The following is a 25406-nucleotide window of genomic DNA, read 5'->3' on the forward strand; positions in this document are numbered from 1 at the left end:
GTGCAGCATTCAGACTTGCACCTTCAAATCTCATGATTCATTTGGCTCTGTTCATTGGAAAGGTCAGCAGTGAGCCCTCTATTGATGCATTCTGGGAGGTGATGGTCTCTCTAACATCTTAGGTGCTCGCATGTCAGAGCCATGACATCAAACAGAACATGGATGGACTCATCCATTCTTCGCGCTAGTTGCTGTTTTTTATAACTAAACCTCATTTTCCACTGACTTGTCGCTGCTGCATCTCCAGCTTGTGACATGGCTACTTCCAGAAGCTCAGCCTCAGTGGGTGCCTGATCTGCAGCAGTCCTCTGAGTGCCAGAGATCTGGGCTGTCACTGCCTCTGACTGCTGGGGAGATGTGTTTCTTAGGTGTTCCCCAGATTGCTATCCTGAACCTACTCCATAACTAGGACTCATTGAGGTGTGTGTCTCAGAGCTGGTGGATGGGACAAGGGAATGTAGTGAGGGGTCTTCCTTGAATGGATCCTCAGCTTCCTCATGAGAGGTGCCTTGGGGGCTGGGGCTTATGTTGAATCTCGCAGTGTGTGAGGACCTGCTGGTCTCTCTAAGAGATAGCAGATAGATTAAGTTCGAGAACAGACAGAATACAACATTGCAAGCCTCGCACTGAGAATGTCAGGATGTTATTAACTCATGGAGGGCTCATTGATACTGGCTTGCTGAGAGAAGCTGGTCTTGCGTTCCCCACAGCAACACTCTCTGTCCTCCCCCTGTAAACTTGACGGCATCCTTCTTGAACTTTGTGAGGTACACAATATCTGCTTTCCCTTCTCAGGTTCTGAACATCTTCCTTTTTGTGTGCCAGCTTGGCCTGGATGAAGACACATAGATAGAATGTGATGAGAAGAGATAGTGGAGAGGTTGGGAAGCGTTCATGTCCACAGTGTGTGCTGAGCCCATCCCAGTAAGGGGTAAGGATGGAGTTTCTGCAGCATGATTGAGATGCTGGTGATGCTAACGTGCCCATGAGACAATCAGCGGTGATGTGATCTTCGCTAATTATTGTATATTCATTCATGGGATGTGGGTGCTGTTTACTGGGCCAGCATTTATTGCCCATCCCTAATTGCCCCTGAAATATTATTGTTATTGAGATAATATTGTAGATACCCATAAGATGCAGGAGCAGAAGTAGGCCATTCAGTCCATCGAGTCTGCTCTGCCATTCAATGAGATCATGGCTGATTTGATAGAATCCTCAACTCCACATTCCCTTCTGCATGAGATCCCTGAACAATGTAATCCTTTGAATGCATGATGTCAGAAAGAAGTATGAGATTGGAGTGAAGAGAATGTTGACCTATCTGCAGAGCGCATGAGATTATTCATTATCTTCCTGCACTCAGTTGCGTTTTAAGGGTGGTTGTCCAATGTGCTTACCACATTCACAATGACCTCCCACATTGGCGAGGTGAAGTTGATGGACTTCCTGATGTCATCCCTGAGGTAGCGGTTCTCCCTCTGTTGTCACATGCCATTGATGAGATCCTGCGCAGAGTCATTGCAAATCCTGGGAACCGATTTCATCTTTCCAGCAGCTACTTCCACACATCTCCTTCTGAAAGCTGGGCTGGAGAGAGCGAGAGTGGCATCTAAATATGACGCCTGGACCTTAAACCCCGCGAGGTGATGACTGTACGAACAAATGAGTTCCCGAATCGTCATGTGATTCAGAGAGAAACCCACCAATGCAAAATTAATGAGCAAACGGGTGTGAAATTGGCCGCAATTTCCCGCCATGTCATCCAGTGAGAAACGCACCATAGCACCCACCTGCCACTGGGTAAAAATGAAAAACTCCACCCATCATGTCTAGATGAAGGCTTTTGGGACGGAACTAAAGAAAAACATGAATGAAAGCATTAAAAATTCACAGGAGATAAGGCAGTGGATAGATATCATTTTACTGTGAAATGTGATTAGTCTCAACTCTTATTTTTTAATTTACTTTCAATTACTGGGAAAAAAATTACAATTCAAAAATGATTTTGAGATCATAATGGACAGATAATATTGTAGAGACCATAAGATGAAGGAGCAGAGATAGGCCATTGAATCCATCAAGTCTGCTCTGCCATTCAATGAGATCATGACTGATCTGATAGAATCCTCAACTCCACTTTCCCTTCTGCGTGAGATCCCTGAGCAATGTAACCTTTTGTAATGTACCCAATGTAACCCAACCCATTCTAAATGTTGACATTGGGAAGAAGTTGACACCACAAAAGTGTTGCCAAAACGTGACCACAGGAAGTCACGTTGAGCAGACAGGAAGTGCTTGCATATGTAAGACGTTGAACATTTTGCAGAAATAACTCTGAGGCAGTCGGTCAGCAGAATGTTGCCTGGGATGTCCAGTGAGAGGCCCAGTTTATTTGAATGGACAGACCTCACTCAGCTGCAGGCAATGAGCTGCGTACCTGGAGCGTGCCTGCCCAGCAACATTGTGGGGCAAATTTCTGTGCGGTTCACGTTGCTGACATTGACAAAGTTAACTTTTAACATAGCTTATCAACAGTATTGTCCATGGCCATGGTGGAATGTGACTCAACAGAAGAAGTAAGAGTTAACAATGACAATCGTCTGCTGAAGTAAATAAATGAAGTAAATCTGCCTCTGAATAAGCAGAAGGCTCCGGTGAAGGCACTTTGTTGTATGCCTATGTCCTGTTACCAGTACTTAGGCCAACTTTGGGCACAGGATTGCTCATTTGCGAAGGCAAAGTGCTACAAAGTGCTAAAGGGGGAGGTGGCGAGATGGGTGGAGAACTGGCTTGGTCACAGAAGACAGAGGGTGGTAGTGGAAGGGTCTTTTTCCAGCTGGAGGCCTGTGACTAGTGGTGTTCCGCAGGGCTCTGAATTGGGACCTCTGCTGTTTGTGATTTATATAAACGATCTGGAAGAAGGTGTAACTGGGGTGATCAGTAAGTTTGCGGACGACACGAAATTGGCTGGACTTGCAGATAGTGAGGAACATTGTCAGAGGCTACAGATGGATATAGATAGGCTGGAAATTTGGGCAAAGAAATGGCAGATGGAGTTCAATCCAGATAAATGCAAAGTGATGCATTTTGGTAGAACTAATGTAGGGGGTAGCTATCCGATAAATGGCAGAACCATAAAGGGTGTAGATACGCAGAGGGACCTGGGTGTGCAAGTCCACAGATCCTTGAAGGTGACGTCACAGGTGGAGAAGGTGGTGAAGAAGGCATATGGCATGCTTGCCTTCATAGGACGGGGCATAGAGTATAAAAGTTGGGGTCTGATGTTGCAGATGTATAGAACGTTGGTTCGGCCACATTTGGAATACTGTGTCCAGTTCTGGTCGCCACACTACCAGAAGGACGTGGAGGCTTTAGAGAGAGTGCAGAGGAGGTTTACCAGGATGTTGCCTGGTATGGAGCGCCTTAGTTATGAGGAGAGATTGGGTAAACTGGGATTGTTCTCACTGGAAAGACGGAGGATGAGGGGAGACCTAATAGAAGTGTATAAAATTATGAAAGGCATAGATAGGGTGAACGGTGGGAAGGTTTTTCCCAGGTCGGTGGTGACGTTCACGAGGGGTCATAGGTTCAAGGTGAGGGGGGGAGGTTTAACACGGATATCAGAAGGACGTATTTTACACAGAGGGTGGTGGGGGCCTGGAATGCGCTGCCGGGCAAGGTGTGGAGGTGGACACACTGGGAACGTTTAAGAGTTATCTAGATAGCCACATGAACGGAATGGGAATGGAGGGATACAAAAGAATGGTCTAGTTTGGACCAGGGAGCAGCGCGGGCTTGGAGGGCCGAAGGGCCTGTTCCTGTGCTATATTGTTCTTTGTACTTTGTTCTCATTTGCAAGAAAGCTCATCTTGCCAAGGCATGTCGAAAGAACGTAAATGGAGAAACCACTGGCTGAAGGAAACGGCAGTCACTGTATACGATTGTCGAATAGAACCAGGTTGGGACCCATACAATCCGAAGCACAAGGATGTCCAGTGGAAATTTTCAGGGTGTCATAGTCCAAGTAGTGTTGGATGAAGATCTAGTAAACATGGCGGTCTACATGGGTGCATCAGTCAGGATGATTCCTGAAATGGTATACCCCCCATGAACCTTTCTTTCAAATTGTTTTGTAGGTGGGGGCATCATTGGCTTGGCCAGCATTTTTGCCCATCTCTTATTGCCCCTTGAGAAAGTGAATGTGGCCTGCCTTCTTGAACCGCTGAAGTGGTGCAGGTACACCCAGAATGCTGATAGAACATAAGAAATAGGAGCAGGAGTAGGCCATCTAGCCCCTCAAGCCTGCTCCGCCATTCAATAAGATCATGGCTGATCTGATAGTGGGTTCAGTTCCACTTACCCGCCCGCTCCCCATAACCCTTAATTCCCTTAATGGTTAAAAATCTATCTATCTGTGACTTAAACACATTTAACGAGGTAGCCTCTATTGCTTCATTGGGCAGAGAATTCCAAAGATTCACTACCCTCTGGGAGAAGAAGTTTCTCCTCAACTCTGTTCTAAATTGACTCCCCCGTATTTTGAGGCTATGCCCCCGAGTTCTTGTTTCCATTGTAAGTGGAAATAACCTCGCTGCTTCTACCCTGTCTAGCCCCTTCATTATCTTATATGTCTCTATAAGATCTCCCCTCAACCTTCTAAACTCCAATGAGTACAGGCCCAGTCTACTCAATCTCTCCTCATAAGCTCACCCCCTCATATCCGGAATCAACCTGGTGAACCTTCTCTGTACCCCCTCCAAAGCTGATATATCCTTTCTTAAATAAGGGGACCAAAATTGTACACAGTACTCTAGGTGCGGCCTCACCAGTACCCAGTACAGTTGCAGCATGACCTCCCTGCTTTTATACTCCATCCCTCTCGCGATAAAGGCCAACATTCCATTTGCCTTCTTGATTACCTGCTGCACCTGCAAACTGAGTTTTTGTGATTCATGCACAAGGACCCCCAGGTCCCTCTGCACAGTCGCGTGTTGTAATTTTTCACCGTGTCAATAATAGTCCATTTTACTATTATTCCTTCCAAAGTGGATAACCTCACACTTACCAACGTTATACTCCACCTGCCAGATCCTTGCCCACTCACTTAGCCTATCCAAATCTCTCTGCAGACTCTCTCTGCCCTCCACGCAATTTGCTCTCCCACTCATCTTTGTGTCATCCACAAACTTTGTTACCCTACACTCGGTCCCCTCCTCCAGATCGTCTATGTATATGGTAAATAGTTGAGGCCCCAGCACCGAACCCTGCGGCACGCCATTAGTCACTGATTGCCAACCGGAAAAGCACCCATTTATTCCGACTCTCTGCTTTCTGTTAGATATGATGTGGAGATGCCGGCGTTGGACTGGGGTAAACACAGTAAGAAGTTTAACAACACCAGGTTAAAGTCCAACAGGTTTATTTGGTAGCAAAAGCCACACAAGCTTTCGAAGCCCTAAGCCCCTTCTTCAGGTGAGTGAGTGAGTCACCTGAAGAAGGGGCTTAGGGCTTCGAAAGCTTGTGTGGCTTTTGCTACCAAATAAACCTGTTGGACTTTAACCTGGTGTTGTTAAACTTCTTATTCTGTTAGATAGCCAATCCTCAATCCACGCTAACACTTTACTCCCAACTCTGTGTACCTTTATCTTATGCAGCAACCTTTTGTGAGGCACCTTATCGAACGCCTTCTGGAAATCTAAATACACCACATTCACCGGTTCCCCTCTGTCAACCGCACTCGTTATATCCCCAAACAATTCCAGTAAATTAGTCAAACATGACTAAGTGCCAGGAGTGCCAGGATTTTGAGCCAGTGACAGTGAAGGAATGGTGATATATTTCCAAGTCAGGATGGTGTGTTACTTGCAGGGGAACTTGCAGGTGGTGGTGTTCCCATGCATCTGCTGCCCATATCCTTCTAAGTGGTAGAGGCCCGAGTTTGGAAGGTGCTGTTAAAGGAGCCTTAGTGAGTTGCTGCAGTGCATCTTGTAGATGTTTCACATTACTGCACTGTGTCCGTGGTGGAGTGAATGTTTATGTTGTGAATGGGATGCTGATCAAGCTGGCTGCTTTGTCCTGGATGGTGTTGAGTTTCTTGAATGTCATTGGAGCTGCACTCATCCAGCCAAGTAGTGAGTATTCCATTACGCTCCTGACTTGTGCTTTGTAGATGGTAGACAGACTTTGAGGAGTCAGGAGATGAGTTACTCCCTGCAGAACTTCCAGCCTCTGATCTGCTCTAGTAGCCACAGTATTTATATGGCCACTCCAGTTGAGTTTCTAGTCAATGGTAAGCCCCCAGGATGCTGACAGTGGAGCATTCAGTGATGGTAATGGCACTGAATGTCAAGGGAAATGGTTAGTTCCTCTCTTGTTGGAGGTGGTCATTGCCTGGCATGTATGGTACAAATATTAGTTACCACTTATCAGCCTATGCCTGGATGCTGTCCAGGTCTTGCTGCATTTGGATATGGACCACTTCAGTATCTGAGGAGTCACGAATGATGCTGAACATTGTTCGCTGATGACTGCACATCCCCATTTCTGACCTTATGAAGAAAGGAAAGTCATTGATGAAGCAGCTGAAGATGGTGCGCCGTAGGAACTTCCTTGAGGAACTCCTGCAGTGATGTCCTGGAACTGAAATTATTGACCTTGAACAATAACAACCATATTCCCTTGTGCTAAGTATGATTCTAACCAGCAGAGAGTTTTGTTCTGATTCTTATTAATGCTAGTTTTGGTAAGGCTCCTGGATCAAATGATGCCTTGATGTCAAGGGCAGCGATTCTCACCTCACTTCTTTTGTCATTGTGCAAGATTGCAATAAGCTGAATGGCCGTAGTAGAACCCAAACTGAGCACCAGTGAGTTAACTAATTATAAAAATTATAACAGAATGCAATAAAGGCTGTTTGACTGACAACTGAGAATCATCCAATTGGACAATGAAGAATCCATTCAGCCTCCTTTTGGTTGTAGGGAGAGAAAGCATTGCAGGGATGGACTTGCGGTTGACCAGTGGCAGGAGGATGTGGACAGGGCAGTGGGAGGTCATTTCATGACACCTCCAGGAATATGGCTAACCAGAGTCAGTGACTCTAATTCTGGATTAGGAGAAGGAAAAGACGTTGGGTTATCTCAGGTGGGGTCGAGGAGATGGATTCATATCTTGGCTACCATTTTGCATGTGTGCTGCTCTGAGAAGACCCAGTACTAGTGAACAGCACTGACAAACCATAGACAGCATATGGGGAATGGGAGCAAACTGAAAGAATGGTGTCCTGCTTCAATAGGGGTGTCAACCCTCCAGGATTGGCCTGGAGGCTTCAGGAATGGAAGGTCAATCTTCAGGACACTGTTGCATACAACCCTTGAGGACAATCATCGGGACATTAAAATAGATTTTGTCAATTTTCTTGAACATTTCTCTTCATCCAGATATAAAAATATTGAAATAGGGGGAAAAAAACTGTTCCCTATCTGAAAACTTTGACAGATTCTGCACATGGTAGTGTTAACTTGAACTCAGTGTGATACTCTGCATTCAAAATAAATTAAGTCATCAAGTGAAGTAACTGACCTGAAAACATTAATTGTGAACATTTATTTACTTGCAAACATTGAAACCACATCAATTGTGAACAGCAACCATTCAGCTGACATCATTGGTGTTAAACCATAATGGAATGATGCTGGATCAGTGATCAGCTAGCTCTGAGTGTGCTCACAGCAACTACCTTGGCCTGTTTAAATTCTCCCAGATAGAATGTTGTTGGAAATTAAGTCCCTACAGCCGCCGTACTTGAGAGATTTCTCTCTGCAATGTGGTTAAGTTCACGGATCAGCAATTAATATGGACCGGCCTGAGAGTGAACACATCCACTTCCCAATTTCCGGTATCACGCAGTATAGAGATATATTTAGGCAGAATATAGTTACTGTTACGAAGGGGAAATTGATCACCTCTCTGAGAACTAACACTGAACCACTCAAAGAGAAGTACCTCCCCTCATAATCTGTTAAAGAGTGTGTGAGAGGGGGGTTATCTGCCCTTCAATAGCTTCTCGTGGTCAAATCAAAATAACTACCTGAGACTTTCTCTGGAAAATCAACAAGTAACACTTTATTTATCTAACTAACAGTAAACAGGTTAATTAAACTATTAACAAACCCAATAAAACACTATTCTAATGGAATGCTGTTTAGATAATTACAATTCCCACTTATTAAAAAGCAAAATAGAATTTTTAGTCACACTCAAATTTCAATCAGATTTGTCGTCTTCTGGGACCTTCTGTCTTCTTTGCTGATTTTCTTCTGTCTTCTGTTGGTACCTTTACTATTGAGATGAGGCTTTCTTTTCAGACATAAATGTGGCTGCTGCACTGTTAGAGAGCAGTTACTGTCTGTCTGTGTCTCTCTCTCAGAGCTGTGATCTGTGGCAGTTGCTGGCAGGCGGTCTTCTGGCAGTCTGGAGTTGGGAGCTGTGGCCTTTATGCCCCTGATGACAAACCAAAACTCCCCACAATAGGATTGATTTACATGTAATCAAAACATCAAATTCAAATCCGATAGGCTGCTGCTATTTAAATGCCTGTTTTAAATTGATTGGTTAAAATTCAAAAACATGTTTTGATTCAAATGCTTGAAGGCTGTTGCCAAGGCAACCCTGTTGTTTTTGCCTCTGATATATTGTTTCACTAAAGTTTACTTATTAGTCACAAATAAGACTTACATTAACACTGCAATGAAGTTACTGTGAAATTCCCCTAGTTGCCACACTCCGGCGCCTGTTCGGGTCAACGCACCCTAACCAGCACGTTTTTCAGACTGTGGAGGAAACTGGAGCACTCGGAGGAAACCCACGCAGACACGGGGAGAAGGTGCAAACTCCGCACAGACAGTAACCCAAGCTGGGAATTGAACCTGGGTCCTTGGCGCTGTGAGGCAGCAGTGCTAACCACTGTGCCACTGTGCTGCCCTTTGGGTCTCTGTGTCCTTGCATTTGCCCCTGCATTCTTTTTAAACTGTAAAAACTACCATTTTAAACAAACAATGCAATATTACAACTCAGCATTTTTACAATGTTTTAGAATTTTATAAACACTGACTGCACAACAATATTAGGTCGAACTGATATAGAATTAGGACCTTATACTTTATAATGGAATCAATGGTTACAATTTGTTAACAGGCAAAGAACATAAGAACATAAGAAATAGGAGCAGGAGTAGGCCATCTAGCCCCTCGAGCCTGCCCCGCCATTCAATAAGATCATGGCTGATCTGACGTGGATCAGTACCACTTACCCGCCTGATCCCCATAACCCTTAATTCCCTTACCGATCAGGAATCCATCCATCCGCGCTTTAAACATATTCAGCGAGGTAGCCTCCACCACCTCAGTGGGCAGAGAATTCCAGAGATTCACCACCCTCTGGGAGAAGAAGTTCCTCCTCAACTCTGTCTTAAACCGACCCCCCTTTATTTTGAGGCTGTGTCCTCTAGTTTTAACTTCCTTACTAAGTGGAAAGAATCTCTCCGCCTCCACCCTATCCAGCCCCCGCATTATCTTATAAGTCTCCATAAGATCCCCCCTCATCCTTCTAAACTCCAACGAGTACAAACCCAATCTCCTCAGCCTCTCCTCATAATCCAAACCCCTCATCTCCGATATCAACCTGGTGAACCTTCTCTGCACTCCCTCCAATGCCAATATATCCTTCCTCATATAAGGGGACCAATACTGCACACAGTATTCCAACTGCGGCCTCACCAATGCCCTGTACAGGTGCATCAAGACATCCCTGCTTTTATATTCTATCCCCCTCGCGATATAGGCCAACATCCCATTTGTCTTCTTGATCACCTGTTGTACCTGCAGACTGGGCTTTTGCGTCTCATGCACAAGGACCCCCAGGTCCCTTTGCACGGTAGCATGTTTTAATTTGTTTCCATTGAGATAGTAATTCCATTTGTTATTATTTCCTCCAAAGTGTATAACCTCGCATTTCTCAACGTTATACTCCATTTGCCATATCCTCGCCCACTCACTCAGCCTGTCCAAATCTCTCTGCAGATCTTCTCCGTCCTCCACACGATTCACTTTTCCACTTATCTTTGTGTCGTCTGCAAACTTCGTTACCCTACACTCCGTCCCCTCCTCCAGATCATCTATATAAATGGTTAATAGTTGCGGCCCGAATACCGATCCCTGCGGCACGCCACTAGTTACCTTCCTCAAACCGGAAAAACACCCATTTATTCCGACTCTTTGCTTCCTGTCGGATAGCCAGTCCCCAATCCACTTTAACACACTACCCCCAACTCTGTGTGCCCTAATCTTCTTCAGCAGCCTTTTATGGGGCACCTTATCAAACGCCTTTTGGAAATCCAAAAACACCGCATCCACCGGTTCTCCTCCATCAACCGCCCTAGTCACATCTTCATAAAAATCCAACATGTTCGTCAAGCACGACTTTCCCCTCATGGATCCATGCTGCGTCTGATTGATCGAACCATTTCTATCCAGATGCCCTGCTATCTCCTCTTTAATAATTGATTCCAGCATTTTCCCTACTACAGACGTTAAGCTGACCGGCCTATAGTTACCCGCCTTTTGTCTCCTTCCTTTTTTAAACAGCGGCGTAACATTAGCTGTTTTCCAATCAACCGGCACTACCCCAGAATGCAACGAGTTTTGATAAATAATCACTAACGCATCCACTATTACCTCTGACATTTCTTTCAATACCCTGGGATGCATTCCATCCGGACCCGGGGACTTGTCCACCTTCAGTCCCATTAGTCTACCCAGCACTGCCTCTCTGGTAACATTAATTGTATTAAGTATTTCTCCTGCTGCCAACCCTCTATCGTTAATATTTGGCAAACGATTTGTGTCCTCCACCATGAAGACTGACACAAAAAACTTATTTAAAGACTCAGCCATATCCTCATTTCCCACTATTAACTCCCCCCTCTCGTCCTCCAAGGGTCCAACATTCACTCTCGCCACTCTATTCCTTTTTATATATTTATAAAAACTTTTACTATCATTTTTTATATTAATTGCTAGCCTAGCTTCATAGTCTATCCTTCCTTTCTTTATCGCTTTCTTAGTCTCTCTTTGTTGTTTCTTAAATTTTTCCCAATCACTTGTTTCTCCACTATTTTTGGCCACTCTGTACGCAGCTGTTTTTATTTTAATACTCTCCTTTATTTCCTTCGTTATCCACGGCTGGTTCTCCCTTTTCTCCCAAAGAGCTACAAACCTTTTACCCATTTTGCACACAAAGGGAAACATCCAATATTTTGTTTTGATGTTTTAAGTTTCTTTTCTGCTTACTTTGATGCAGTATCCCTTTAAGAAAGTGCATTTTTAATTTATCCTACAGTTTATCTAGTTAATGCAAGAAAGCACAGGGACAGCTGTCAATTTAATGAAAGACATGAAATACTTCATGGCCTGAACGGGTGCGCAGTGACAATGACAAAGGGGACATCGTCATTTGGTAAGAGGTGAAACAAGAGCCACACTCTCTGACGGTGATGTGGGGCTAAAGTATTTCACCTGCAGAAATCAACCTGTGATAAATATGCCTCCCCTGCCAAGAGAAAGGGAGTATAACTGGAGTGCTAAGGCCAAAAGGAGAAACACAACTTAAACAGGCTGCATGAGGCACCTGAAGGTGCCTATTGCCGATTCAGGAAGGGATTCCGCAAAGGGACCACTCCAAAGTCCAGGCATTCCACAATGGCTTCCTCCAGCACTGTATAAACTACCAGTGTATCTACACAACAGCTAAAGGGATGGTTTGGGAAAACTTTAAAAGGTTTAAAGACTTAAAGAAGTCCGGCACTGCCAGAAGTGGAGGCGAAACCCTCCTGCCCGATATCTGTTTTCAATGTGATATTGCACTGGCAGGCGGGGAGAGACAGGAAGGGAGGGGGTTGGGGAAGGGTAGGGATTGGGGATTAGCGGTCAGGTTTGGAAGTTTGGAGATTGGTGGTGGTATTGTGGTGTATGTCATGTGGGGTGGGGGGGGGGGTGTTGTGTGAAGTGAGATGGTGGAGTAATCAGAGATTGGGAGGAGTGAAGGTGTTGGAATTTTGGGAGGGGTCAGAGGTCTGGGGTGGAGAGCTCAGAGTCATGATTTGGGGGGTTAGAGATCGGGTCAGATGTGGTCAGAGTTGTACTGAATGGAGCTGGAGGTTAGGGGGTAGTGTGAGGGTGATGGTTGGATCAACATTTTGTGTTTCAGGTGGTGGGAGGGTTTGGGGGTGCAGGGTCGGAGTGGGTCAGGGGTTTCGGACAAGCCTTGGCAGGAGGTCAGGCAGGAATCTGAGGTCAGGGATGTGGATGTGTGTGGGGATATTTGGGGGGGGGAGGATCATCGGGGGGGGGGGGGGGGGTTGGCGGTTGGGTGGCTGTGTGTCAGAGGACAGTGGGTGGAGGCGGTCAGAATGGGGGTGTAGGATCAGAGGTCAAGGGTGTGGGTTATTAGAGGCCAGGAGTGGGACTGTTGCAGGTTGGGTGTAATTTTTTGGATGGGCTGGGAATTGGAAGGGAGGGAGGGGTGTGGGATCGCAAGGGTATGGACCATTTGGAGGTCGGCAGTGGTGAACTGAAGGTCGTTGGTGTCAGAGGTCAGTGGACCGAATGTCAGGCATGGGGTGGGGGTGGGGAGGGTCAGAGATCAGGGGCTTCAGAGGTTGGAGTGGATGTTTCTGAGGTCGGGAAAGTGAGGAGGGGGTTGGAAATCAGGGGGTGCCAGACGTTATGGGGGTGAGGGCTCTGATTCAGGAAGGTTGGAGGTTGGGGTTTGCAGGCAGGGCCTTAGAGGTTGAGGTGGAGGGTCAGGGGTAGTGGGTGTTGGGATCGGAGATCAGGAGTTGAAGTACAGAGGATCAGATGTCCAAAGGTGGGTTACTGGTTGGAGGGTAGGGAGGTTGGAGTGTGGGGAATTCGGAGGTTGGGGAGGGGTACGTGGTCTGGGGTGGGAGATCGTGGTTTGTGAAATTGGGGACTAGGGTATGCAAGTCAGAGGTCAGTATCTAGGGGCTCAGACATTGCAATCAGATGTGGTAGAGATGATTGGAGGTGTGATTGGTGGGGTTGGAGGTTAGGGGGGTGGTGAAGGGAGGTGGGGGGTGGTGATGGCAGGTCAGGAATGGTGGGGTAGGAGCTTAGAGAATGAGAGTTGGAGGTCTGGTCATTGATTGGTGCGAGATGTTGGAGGTCAAGGGGCCTGAAGTCAGAGGTGGTGGGATCTAAAGTCAGGGTGAGGGGGTCAGAGATTGCGGGTAGGGGTTCAGATGTTGGGAGTTGGAGGTCACAAGTTGGGTGTTGCGGAGTCAGAGGTTGGGGTGGGGGAATCAGAGGTTGTGAGGGGTGGGGGTTTGGAGTTTAGGAATGTTCAGAGTTGAGGGTTGGAGATCGGGATGTCAGAGTTCGATAGGCCAGATGTCAGGATGGGGAGCAGTGATTGGGGATGGAGGGTCTCAGAGATCAAGAGGGTGGTTGGATCGGAAGTCAGGGGATGCCAGAACTTGTGGCGGTGGAGGAGGGGAGCTCAAAGGTCAGGGCAGGCTAGAGGTTGGGAGGGGTCGGAGGTTACGGGAGATGTTAGATGTGGGGGTCAGAGGTATGGATGTCAGAGATCGGGTGTCTGGGGTTGGGGGTTTGGAGTTCAGGTGTTGGGAGGGGGTGTCAGAGGTCATGGAGCCAGAGGTCTCGGGTTTAGTTGTTGGAGATAAGGTTTTGGAGATTGGGTGGTAGAAGGTCAGGGGAGGGTGGAGTAGTTTGCAGTCTGGGGGCTGTAATCTGGGGGGGGGGGGGGGGCGGGTTCGGCGTGTTTGGAGTCATGTGGGTGTGGGAATCTGTGGTCAGAGCAGTGGGGGGTTCAGAGCCTGGGTGAGAGGGATCAGATGTCATGGGTCAGAAGTCTGGGGTTTTGACATTGCCGGGCCAGCGGTTGTGGGGTGAGGAGTTTGGGATGTGGGGAGTTTGTGGGTGGCAAGATGGGGGCTAATGGGTTTCAGGGATCGGTGTCGAGGGTCAGAGGTGAGGGTAGGGGTTTGGAAGTCAGGTTTGGGTGGGTGGTCAGAGGTTGGGGGTGACAAGATGTTGAAGCCAAGGCAAGATCTTGTTCTTCACGTCAGAGTACAAGGAACATGCCTCAACTGGCACCCCTCCATCCATGGGATGGCCAGAAACCCTTGGCAGTGGATCCATGTTGATTTTGCTGATCTATTTGAAGGAACAAAGGTTGTGGTAGTTGTGGATGCTCATTCCAAATGGCGAGAAGTTTCAGTGATGTCCTCTGAAGGTATAATTCGAAGTTTAAGAGAAGTTTTCAGTTGTTACAGGTTACCAGAACAACTTGTGACTGACAATGGACCTCAATCGGGGATGGCAGGGCAGAGACTGGGGGGTGGGCACGTTGGAAGTCAGGGGTGGGTGGTCAGGTGTCCATTGGGACATTGGAGCTGGAGGTTGGGGGCTTTGGAGGTCAGAGTTGGTAGGGGGTGGGATGGTGGTAGAGGGTTGATGCTGTGTTTGATGTTTCAGAGGTCAGTTAAATGATGGAGGTCTGGAGTCGGGGTGGTGGTGGTGGTGTGGGGTCGGGGTGGTGGTGGTGGTGTGGGGTCGGGGTGGTGGTGGTGGTGTGGGGTCGGGGTGGTGGTGGTGGTGTGGGGTCGGGGGTTGGGATAGTGGTGAGGAGAGGTCAGATGTCAGGGTGGTGTGTTTGAAGGTCATGGTGTGGTGGTGGGTTGTTAGAGATCAGGATAATGGGGCCGTTGAAGCTCAGGGGTTCAGAGGTTTTGTGGTTGGGATGTGTGGGTCAAGGATGGGAATGTCACAGGTTGGGAAGAGTTGGAGATCTGGGATGGGATTTTGTGGTTTGAGGGGTCAGAGATCATGGTGTAGAGGTTAGAGATCGCAGGTGTGGGTTCAGAAGTCAGTAACTGGGGGCTCGGATATAGGTGGAGTGGGTCAGAGTTTAGATGTGGGGAGGTCAGAGTTCAGAGATGTTGGGGGGTGGTTAGTGTACAAGGAGAGGCTGGATTAGAGGTTAGCTTGGGAGAGTTCAGGCGTGTGGATGTCAGAGGTTGTCAGGGTTGGAGGTCAGACTAAGTCAGAGGTTGCAGATGGAGAGATTGAGTTGGAGGGTGGAGATGGGGAAAGGTAGAAGAGTGGAGATGTCATAGGTCAGGGTGTGGGGGTGAGAGGTTGGGATAGGTAGGAGGCCTTGTTGGGTGGGAGGACGGCAGGATGTCCAAGGTCAAGAATGGGAAGAGTGGGGGTGGTGACATGGGGGTGGTTAGGATTGAGAGTCTGGGGTAAGAAGGTGGGGGTCAGAAGGTGGGGTGCGGTTAGGTGGGATCTCCGAGAGAACAGTCAAGTAGTAACTTCTTACAAGTAAGCAACTGGCCTGCATGATGGAGCTTTACCATACCTTGGAACTGCGAATCATTAAAGCAAATCTATATGTTATTTTTGAGGCAGTCTATCCATTCGCCTCCCCGTTCCCCTCAACCTTCTCCCCGTTCCCCACCTATCCGTTCCTCCCTCATTCCCCTCTCTCCCCACGCCCCCTCTCTCCATTTCCCCCATTCCCTTCTCCCCATTCCCCACCTTCCCATTCTCCATCTGCCCGTTCCTCCGTTCCATTCCCCCCTCTCCCCAATCCCACTCCCATTCCCCCCTCCCCATTCCCCTTCCCCAATCTACCCCATGTCCCCTCTCCCCAGTCCCCAGCCCTGTTCCTTCCGCCCATTTCCCCCCTTTCCCCAGTCCCCCTCCTATTTCCACCCTCACATTCCCATGTCCCCTCCCCTGTTCCCCCCTCCCATTCCTCCTCCTCCCCCGTCACCCCATTGCCCTTCTCCACTCTCCTCATTCCCCCCTCTCCTGATTTTCCTCCATCCGTTCCACCCTCTCCTTGTTCCCCCACCCATTCCCTTGCCCTGTTCCCACCTCCCCAATGCCCCACCCATTTTCTCCTCTCCCCATTTCTCTCCCAGTCCCCCTCTCCTTCCATTCCCATCCTCTCCCCTCCCATTCCTCGCTTCCCGTTCCCCCTCTCATTGCCTCCTATTCCCCCCTTCACCACCCAATCTCCCGTTCCCGCCGCCCACTCCCCCCTTCTCCCACCGCCCACTCCCTCCCCTTCTCCCCCGCCCACTCCCCTCTTCTCCCCCTGCCCACTCCCCTTTCTCCTCCCGTCCATTCCCCCTTCTCCCCCTGCCCACTCCCCCTTCTCCTCCCGCCCACTCCCCCCTTCTCCCCTTGCCCACTCCCCCCTTCTCCCCTTGCCCACTTCCCCCTTCTCCACCACCCACTCCCCCCTTCTCCCCCCACCCACTTCCCCCTTCTCCCCCACTCACTCCTCCTTTTCTCCCCACCCACTCGCCCCCTTCTCCCCCCAACCCACTTCCCCCTTCTCCCCCACCCACTCCCCCTTTTCTCCCCACCCACTCTCCCCCTTCTCCCCGCGACCCTGTGCGAGAACCTCTCCGGCTACATCGAGGGCATCCTGAAACCCATTGTACAAAGAACCCCCAGCTTTTGTCGCGACACTATGAACTTCCTACAGAAACTCAGCACACATGGAGCAGTTGAACCAGGAGCACTCCTCGTCACAATGGATGTCTGGGCACTCTACACCAGCATCCCCCACGACGATGGCATTGCTGCAACTGCCTCAGTACTCAATGCCGTCAACTGCCAGTTTCCAGATGCAATTTTACAACTCATCCACTTCAGCCTGGACCACAATGTCTTCACCTTCAACAACCAGTTCTTCATCCAGACACATGGAACAGCCATGGGGACCAGATTCACACCTCAATATGCCAACATCTTCACCGCACAGGACCTTCAACCGATGCTATACACTAGATACATCGATGACATTTTCTTCCTTTGGACTCATGGTGAACAATCACTGAAACAACTATATGATGACATCAACAAGTTCCATCCCACCATCAGACTCACCATGGACTACTCTCCGGAATCGGTTGCGTTCTTGGACACATGCATCTCCATCAAGGATGGTCACCTCAGCACTTCACTGTACCGCAAGCCCACGGATAACCTCACGATGCTCCACTTCTCCAGCTTCCACATTAAAGAAGCCATCCCCTACGGACAAGCCCTCCGTATACACAGGATCTGCTCAGATGAGGAGGATCGCAACAGACACTTCCAGACGCTGAAAGATGCCCTCATGACTACAGGATATGGCGCTCGACTCATCGATCGACAGTCCCGACATACCACAGTGAAAAACCGCACCGACCTCCTCAGAAGACAAACACGGGACACGGCAGACAGAGTACCCTTCGTCGTCCAGTACTTCCCCGGGGCGGAGAAGCTACGACATCTTCTCCGGAGCCTTCAACATGTCATTTGATGAAGACGAACATCTTGCCAAGGCCATCCCCACACCCCCACTTCTTGCCTTCAAACAACCACACAACCTCAAACAGACCATTGTCCGCAGCAAACTACCCAGCCTTCAGGAGAACAGTGACCACGACACCACACAACCCTGCCACAGCAACCTCTGCAAGACGTGCCGGATCATCGACTCGGATGCCATCATCTCACGTGAGAACACCATCTACCAGGTAGATGGTACCTACTCTTGCAACTCGGCCAACGTTGTCTACCTGATACGCTGCAGGAAAGGATATCCCAAGGCATGGTACATTGGGAAACCATGCAGACGCTACGACAACGGATGAATGAACACCGCTCGACAATCACCAGACAAGACTGTTCTCTTCCTGTGGGGGAGCACTTCAGCGGTCACGGGCATTCAGCCTCTGATCTTCGGGTAAGCGTTCTCCAAGGCGACCTTCATGACACACGACAGCACAGAGACGCTGAGCCAAGTTCCGCACACATGAGAACGGCCTAAACCGGGATGTTGGGTTTATGTCACACTATCAGTAACCCCCACAGCTTGCCTCCTGGACTTGTAGAACCTCACTGGCTGTCCTGTCTGGAGACAATACACATCTCTTTAACCTGTGCTTAATGCTCCCTCCACTCACATTGTCTGTATCTTTAAGACCTGGTTGGTTGTAGAGATTCGCATTCTAATCAGTATTCTGTAATTTGATTTTGTGTCTCTGTGCCCTGTTTGAGAGCAGATTTCCACTCCATCTGACGAAGGAGCAGCGCTCCGAAAGCTAATGGTATTTGCCACCAAATAAACCTGTTGGACTTTAACCTGGTGTTAAAACTCTTAAATGGAATTCAATCCCAAGTATGACGTGATGCACTTGGGTGGAACAAACAAGTTAGGGAACAGCAGAACCCTGGGAAGCACAGAGGATCAGAGGGACCTTAGTGTGCATATATACCGGTCCCTTACTGTAACAGGACAGTTGAATAAAGTGGTTAAGAGGGCATATGGTATCTTTATCAGCTGAGGCACAGAATTTAAAAGTAGGGAGGTTATCCTGAAACTATATAAAACATTGGTTAGGCCACAGCTTGTGTGCAGTTCTGGAATCCACATTATAGGACTGATGTGATAGCATTGGAAAGGGTGCACTGAAGATTTACCAGGATGTTGCCTGGGCTGCAGAGTTTTAGTTATGAAGAGAGATTGGATAGACTGGGGTTATTTTCCTTGGAACGGAAGAGACGGAGGGGGATATGATTGACATGTATAAAATTATGAGGCATAGAGTAGTAAACCGTTACCCTTGGTAGTGGGATCAATGACCAGAGGACATAGGGGCAGGTAAGGGGCAGGAGGTTGAGGGGATGTGAGGAAAAACTTCTCATTCAAAGGGTGGTAGAAGTCTGGAAGTCACTGCCTGAAAGGGTGGTGGATGCAGAGACCCTCATAACAGTTGATAAGTATTTAGATGTGCACTCACGATGCCAAGGCTATGGACCAAGTGCTGGAAAATGGGATTAGGATAGGTGATTTGTCTTCGACCAGCGCAGACGCGATGGACTGTGCTGTATACCTCTATGTGCTGTACCTTTTCTATACCTCTATGACTCAGGGTAAAAAAGATTTTCCTCAAATCCCTCTAAATCTCTTGCCCCTTACTTTAAATCTATGTCCCTTGTTTACTGATCTCTATACTACGGGAAAAGTTTCTTCCTATCTACCCTATCTACGCTCTTCATAATTTTGTACACCTCAATCAGGTCCCCGCTCAGCCTTCACTGCTCTAACAACCCCAGCTAAACCAGTCTCTCTTCATAGCTGAAATGTTCCAGCTCAGCCATCATCCTGGTGAATTGTCTTTGCATCCTTCCTATAGTGTGGCAACCAGAGCAGCACACAGTGTTCTAGCTGTGGCCTAATGAGCATTTTATACAGCTCCATCATAATCTACCTGCTCTTATATTCTACTCCTTGGCTACGGAAGGCAAGTATCCCATATGCCTTCTTAGCTACTTGCCCTGCTGCCTTCAGGGATCTTTGGACATGCTCCCCAAGGTCCCTCTGGTCCTCTGTACTTCCTAGCATCCTATCGTTCATTATGTATTCCCGTGCCTTGTTAGTCCTTCCAAATGATTCACCTCACATTTTTCAGGGTTAAATTCCATTTGCTACGGCCTGCGCATCTGACCAGCCTGTCTATATCATTCTGTAATCTTGCTTTCCTCCTCGCTATTTACCACACCACCAATTTTCATTTCATCTGCAAACGTATTGATCATACCCCCCACATTCACGTCTAGATCATTAATGTACATTACAAACAGCACGGGACCCAACACCAATCCCTGCGGAACACTACTGGACATAGGCTTGCAGACACAGAAACAAACTTTGATAAGCTAGCCTGTAATATTAAAGAAGATTACAAGAGTTTTTTTAGATATATGAAGGATAAGAAAGAGGCAAGAGTGGACATTGGACCACTGGAAAATGACGTTGGAGAAGTAGTAACAGGGAACAAGTATGGCGGAGGAACTGAATAGGTACTTTGCCTTCACGGTGGAAGACACCAGTAACATACCAAAAATTCAAGAGAGTCAGCGGGGAGAGGTGATTATGGTAGCCGTTACTAAGGAGAAGGTGCTCGGGAAACTGAAAGGCCTGAAGGTGGATAAATAACTGGACCACATGGACTACACCCCAGAGTTCTGAAGGAGATAGTGGAGGCATTAGTGGTGATCTTTCAGGAATCACTGTAGTCAGGGAGGGTTCCAGAGGACTGGAAAATCGCTAATGTAACATCTCTGATTAAGAAGGGAGGGAGGCAAAAGATGGGAAGTTACAGGCCAGTTAGCCTGACCTTGATCGTTGGTAAGATTTTAGCGTCCATTATTAAGGATGAGATTTCAGAATACTTGGAAGTGCATGGTAAAATAGGGCATAGTCAGCATCGTTTCATCAAGGGAGGTCATGCCTAACAAATCTGTTAGAATTCTTTGAGGAGGTAACGAGTATATTAAACAAAGGAGAGGCAGTGGATTTATCTACTTGGATTTCCAGAAGGCCTTTGACAAGGTGCCGCACAGCAGGCTGCTGAGTGAGATAACAGCCCATGGTGTTAGAGGCAAGATACTTGCATGGATAGAAGATTGGCTGACTGGCAGAAGGCAGAGAGTGGGGATAAAAGGGTCCTTTTCAGGATGGTAGCCGAAGACTTGTGGAGTTCCACAGGGGTCAGTGTTGGGGCCACAACTTTTCACTTCATACATCAATGATCTAGATGAAGGAACTGAGGGCATTTTGGCTAAGCTTGAAGATGATACAAAGATAGGTAGAAGGACAGGTAGTATTGAGGAGGCAGGGAGGCTGCAGAAGGACTTGGACAGGTTAGGAGAGTGAAATCGGAAGTGCAAAGGGATTTGGGAGTCCTGGTTCAGGATTCAAGGTTAACTCGCAGGTTGAGTTCGTAGTTAGGAAGGTAAATGCAATGTTAGCGTTCATTTCGAGAGGATTAGAATACAAAAGCAGGGTTTGTACTGCTGAGGCTTTAAAAGGCTCTGGTCAGACCATATTTAGAGTATTGCAAGCAATCTTTGGGCCCGTATCTAAGGAAGGATGTGCTGGCCTTGGAGAGGGTCCAGAGAAGGTTCATGAGAATGACGTATGAGGAGTGTTTGAGAATTCTGGGTCTGTACTCGGTGGAGTTTAGAAGGATGAGGGGGATCTCATTGAAACTTACAGCGTACTGAAGGGCCTGGATGGAGTGGACGTGAAGAAGGTGTTTCCATTAGTAGAAGAGATTAGGATCCGAGGGCACAGCCCCGATGAGGAGAACCTTTTACAACCAGAGGGTGGTGAATCTATGGAATTCTTTGCCGCAGAGGGTTGTGGAGGCCAGGTCATTACGTATATTTAAGACAGAGACAGATAAGTTCTTGATTGGTAAGGAGATCAAAGGCAGAGCATGGGGGCTACCAGCATTGATTGAATGGTGGAGCAGTCCTGTTGGGCCGAATATCTATATCTTATGGTCTATGACCATCACCCTCTGTCTCCTGTCACGAGTCAATTTTGGATCCAATTTGCCCTGGATCCAATGGGCTCTTTCCTTCATGATCAGTCTCCCATGTGTCACCTCCTCGAAAGATTCAATCAAATTTGTTCGACAAGATCTCCCCCTGACAAAGTTATGCTGACTATCCTTGATTAATCCTTGACTTGCCACGTGGAAATTAATTCTGTCTCTCAGAATTTTTTCCAATAATTTCCCTACCACTCATGTTAGACTCAGTGGCCTGTAATTACCTGGATTTTCCCTACTTCCCTTCTTAAATAATGGCACATGGTTGTATAATGGTTATATCACAGCTTGGTATGGCTCCTACTCTGCCCAAGACCGTTAGGAACTACAAACGGTCGTGAATGTAGCCCAATCCATCACGCAAACCAGCCTCCCATCCATTGACTCTGTCTACACTTCCCACTGCCTCAGCAAAGCAGCCAGCATAATTAAGGACCCCACGCACCCCGGACATTCTCTCTTCCACCTTCTTCCATTGGGAAAAAGATACAAAAGTCTGAGGTCACGTACCAACCAACTCAAGAACAGCTTCTTCCTGCTGTCAGCCTTTTGAAAAGACCTACCTTGCATTAAGTTGATCTTTCTCTATACCCTAGCTATGACTGTAAACACTACATTCTGGACTCTCTCATTTCCTTCTCTATGAACAGTATGTTTTGTCTGTATAGCGCGCAAGAAACAATACTTTTCACTATATGTTAATACATGTGACAATAATAAATCAAATCAAATCATTAGCTGTCCTCCTCTAGCACCTCTCCTGTGGCCAGAGAAGATTTGAAAATTAGTAATAGAGCCCCTGCAATCGTCTCTTTTGACTCACAGCAGCCGAGGAAACATCTCATCTGAGCCTGGGGATTTAACCACTTTTAAACCTGCAAAAACCACTACCACTCTCCGTCGTAATGCTAATTTGTTCAATTATATCAAATCTCCCTCCCTGATTTCTATACCTACATTGTCCTTCTCCATAGTGAACAAAGATACAAAATACTCCTTTAATACCTCACCTATGTCTTTTGGCTCCATATAAATTGCAACTTCGGATCTAATGGACCCTACTCTTTCCCGGTTACCCTCTTGCCCTTAATATAATTATACAAAACCTTGGGATTTTTCTTTTTTGTGCCCACCAGTGATTATTCATGCCCCCTCTTCAGTCTTCAAATTTATTTTTTTAACTACACCCCCCCCCCCCCCCCCCCCCGGCCCAGCACTTTCTGTATTCCTCTAGGGAATCCACTGTTTTGAGCCCCTTCCCTTATCCAATCCTATATATCTCTTGACATTCAATGTTCTGTGTATCTGTAGCAGGGGTACTTAGTAATAGAGCCCCTGCAATCGTCTCTTTTGACTCACAGCAGCCTAGGAAACATCTCATCTGGGCCTGGGGATTTAACCACTTTTAAACCTGCTAAAACCACTACCAAGGGATACTGCTTAAGGGGCTTTTAAACCAAAGTAGGTTAGTTAGGGACCATAATGTGCCTTATACCAAAGGTATCATGATGTGCCTCCTACATATATTATGCAAAGGTATTGTTTATTAACCACATATATAACCAATAGTAATGGATTTTTAACAAGTATTGTAACTTTGAAATGTAGCTGAAGGTATTTGTGAGCTTTGGTCAAAAGCAATTGCCCCACAGCGTAATGGGAAAAAGTGAAATCAGACAGACTGCATTCTCTGGTAATAATAGGGTACAAAATAATTAAAGTCCTTGCAGCTGTAGAATTGCTGAGATTATCAATGAATAGAAGTGTTCAAGTGCTAATTACAACAAATGTGAGTATTCAGCTTTTGCTGATTAAGGTATGGCAGGCCAGAAAGGGAAAGTGACTCCTTATCAATTCTTCTGGTCTGACACCAGCCTGATGTACGTAAGCAGGTTGCTAAGCGATAGAGGAAGGACTTTTGGGTCCAATTAGCCAATGAATTCCTAATTATGCCAGGAGCTAGAATGCTATTGGATAAGGTAAATAATTAATGTAATTGGACCATCCAGTCTGTATGACAGTTTGGGCGGGGAATACAAACCTTCAAAAATGGTATATCAATTGTGCTCATGTGATGTAATTTTAGAGAGAAGTTGGAATCCTTCCTGCATCTCTCTCCCAATACGTATTGGTTAAATAAAGACACATCTTTGAATCAGGACACTGAGTTTGTGAGTCTTAGTATTTAGCTTATGTTTTAGCAATACACAGCCTCAAAGGAACACCCCTTTCAACAATTTTGGCGCTTCGAGCAGGGTGAAGTCACTGGATTCAGATGACAGGACGCAACTCCTAAGAAGGGGTGAGTATGTTTCATTTTAACCACTCTAGTTAGAGGAGTGCATGTCAGGCCATCATGCACTCAATATGGAGGACCAGGGGTGGAAAAGATCCCAGAATGCTCCGCCCAGCAGAGCTAAAAGCTAGGCAACGGGGAAGCACTCGAAGAGAGAGAGAGCTGCACCAAGGGGTGACGAAGGTTATCGGCACTAGGGGTCCTCACAGAAGGACAGAAAAGTTAGTTCTAAGGGGTGCTTGGTAAAATAGAAAGTAGCGAGAGCGCTGAAGGGAGTGTGAGAGGTCCCTGTGGGGGTCAAGAGAGTAATGAGAGTCTCGGGTGTGTTGAGAGTGGGACTCAAGGAGTCAAAAAGAGACAAATGCAAGTCTTAGGTGGTTGGCTCTCAGGCTCGCTAGGCTCTTTGGGAACATTGATTCTGCAAGGAATTATATTATTTTTCATTGAGATCCTACTGTTCGTAATAATTGTATACCTGACCAAATGGAAAGCACAGCATCACTGATGGCAGTCAGAGTAGGGAAGAAAGGGTGCCAGAAGCCGTCATCCACAAGGATTTTTATTGGGATACATCTATTTAATGGCCTATTCTTGAGCTAACCAAGTGCCAAGAGGGGGGACTGTAGCAGAGGATACTGAAACCCCTGCTTAAGGGGCTTTTAAACCAAAGTAGGTTAGCTCGGGACCATAATGTGCCTTATACCAAAAGTATCACCATGTGTCTCTGACATATTATATGAAGGTATTGTTTATTAACCACATATAATCAATAGCAATGGATTAACAAGTATTGTAACTTTGAAATGTATTTTAAAGGTATTTGAGAGCTTTGGTTAAAAAAAAATTGCCCCACAGCATAATGGGAAAAAGTGAAATGAGACAGACTGCATTCTCTGATAATAGGATACAGAATTATTAGAATAAAGTTCTTGCAGCTGGAGAATTGTGTACTAATGTAATTGGACCATCCAGCCTGTATGACAGATTGGGCGGGGAATACAAATCTTCAAAAATGGTGATATCAATTGTGCTCATGTGATGTAATCTTAGAAGCTGGAATCCTTCATCAATCGCTCTCCCAATAAAGGTGTCAAATAAAGACACCTCTTTGAATCAGGACACTGAGTTCACAAGTCTTCATATTTAGCTTAAGTTTTAGCAATAGACAGCCTCAAAAGAAACCCCCTTCAACACCATCCTTTACAAGACCATGTCAGCCCGTACTCTTTCCTTTCTGAATGATGCCCACTGCTTTGGTGTGGATTTTCCTACAAATATTTGTTCCCAGTCCACTTTGGCCTTATATTAAATTCAGCATTCCCCACAATTTAGAGCCTTTATATCCAGATGCTGTGGAAGAGACATGATGAAGAATCCATGGATCATTATGTAGACACAGTAAGAAGTTTAACAACACCAGGTTAAAGTCCAACAGGTTTATTTGGTAGCAAAAGCCACACAAGCTACCAAATAAACCTGTTGGACTTTAACCTGGTGTTGTTACATTCTGTAGAGACATTATATCGTTCCCCATGGTTCCCTCCACTGCCCTATTCATGATTAAAGAGACCCCCATAGTAACCCTCTATTTTTCTATTG

At 46.9% G+C, this 25406-nt stretch overlaps 1 pseudogene; it reads left to right on the forward strand.

The window, feature by feature from the left end:
* The first annotated feature begins 11492 nt into the window (after positions 1 to 11492).
* LOC144511090 (large ribosomal subunit protein eL37-like) lies at positions 11493 to 11783 on the forward strand (annotated as a pseudogene).
* Positions 11784 to 25406: the final 13623 nt, after the last annotated feature.

The sequence above is a fragment of the Mustelus asterias genome, chromosome 24, assembly GCF_964213995.1.
Source record: "Mustelus asterias chromosome 24, sMusAst1.hap1.1, whole genome shotgun sequence".
In the NCBI taxonomy this organism is placed as follows: Eukaryota; Metazoa; Chordata; class Chondrichthyes; order Carcharhiniformes; family Triakidae; genus Mustelus; species Mustelus asterias.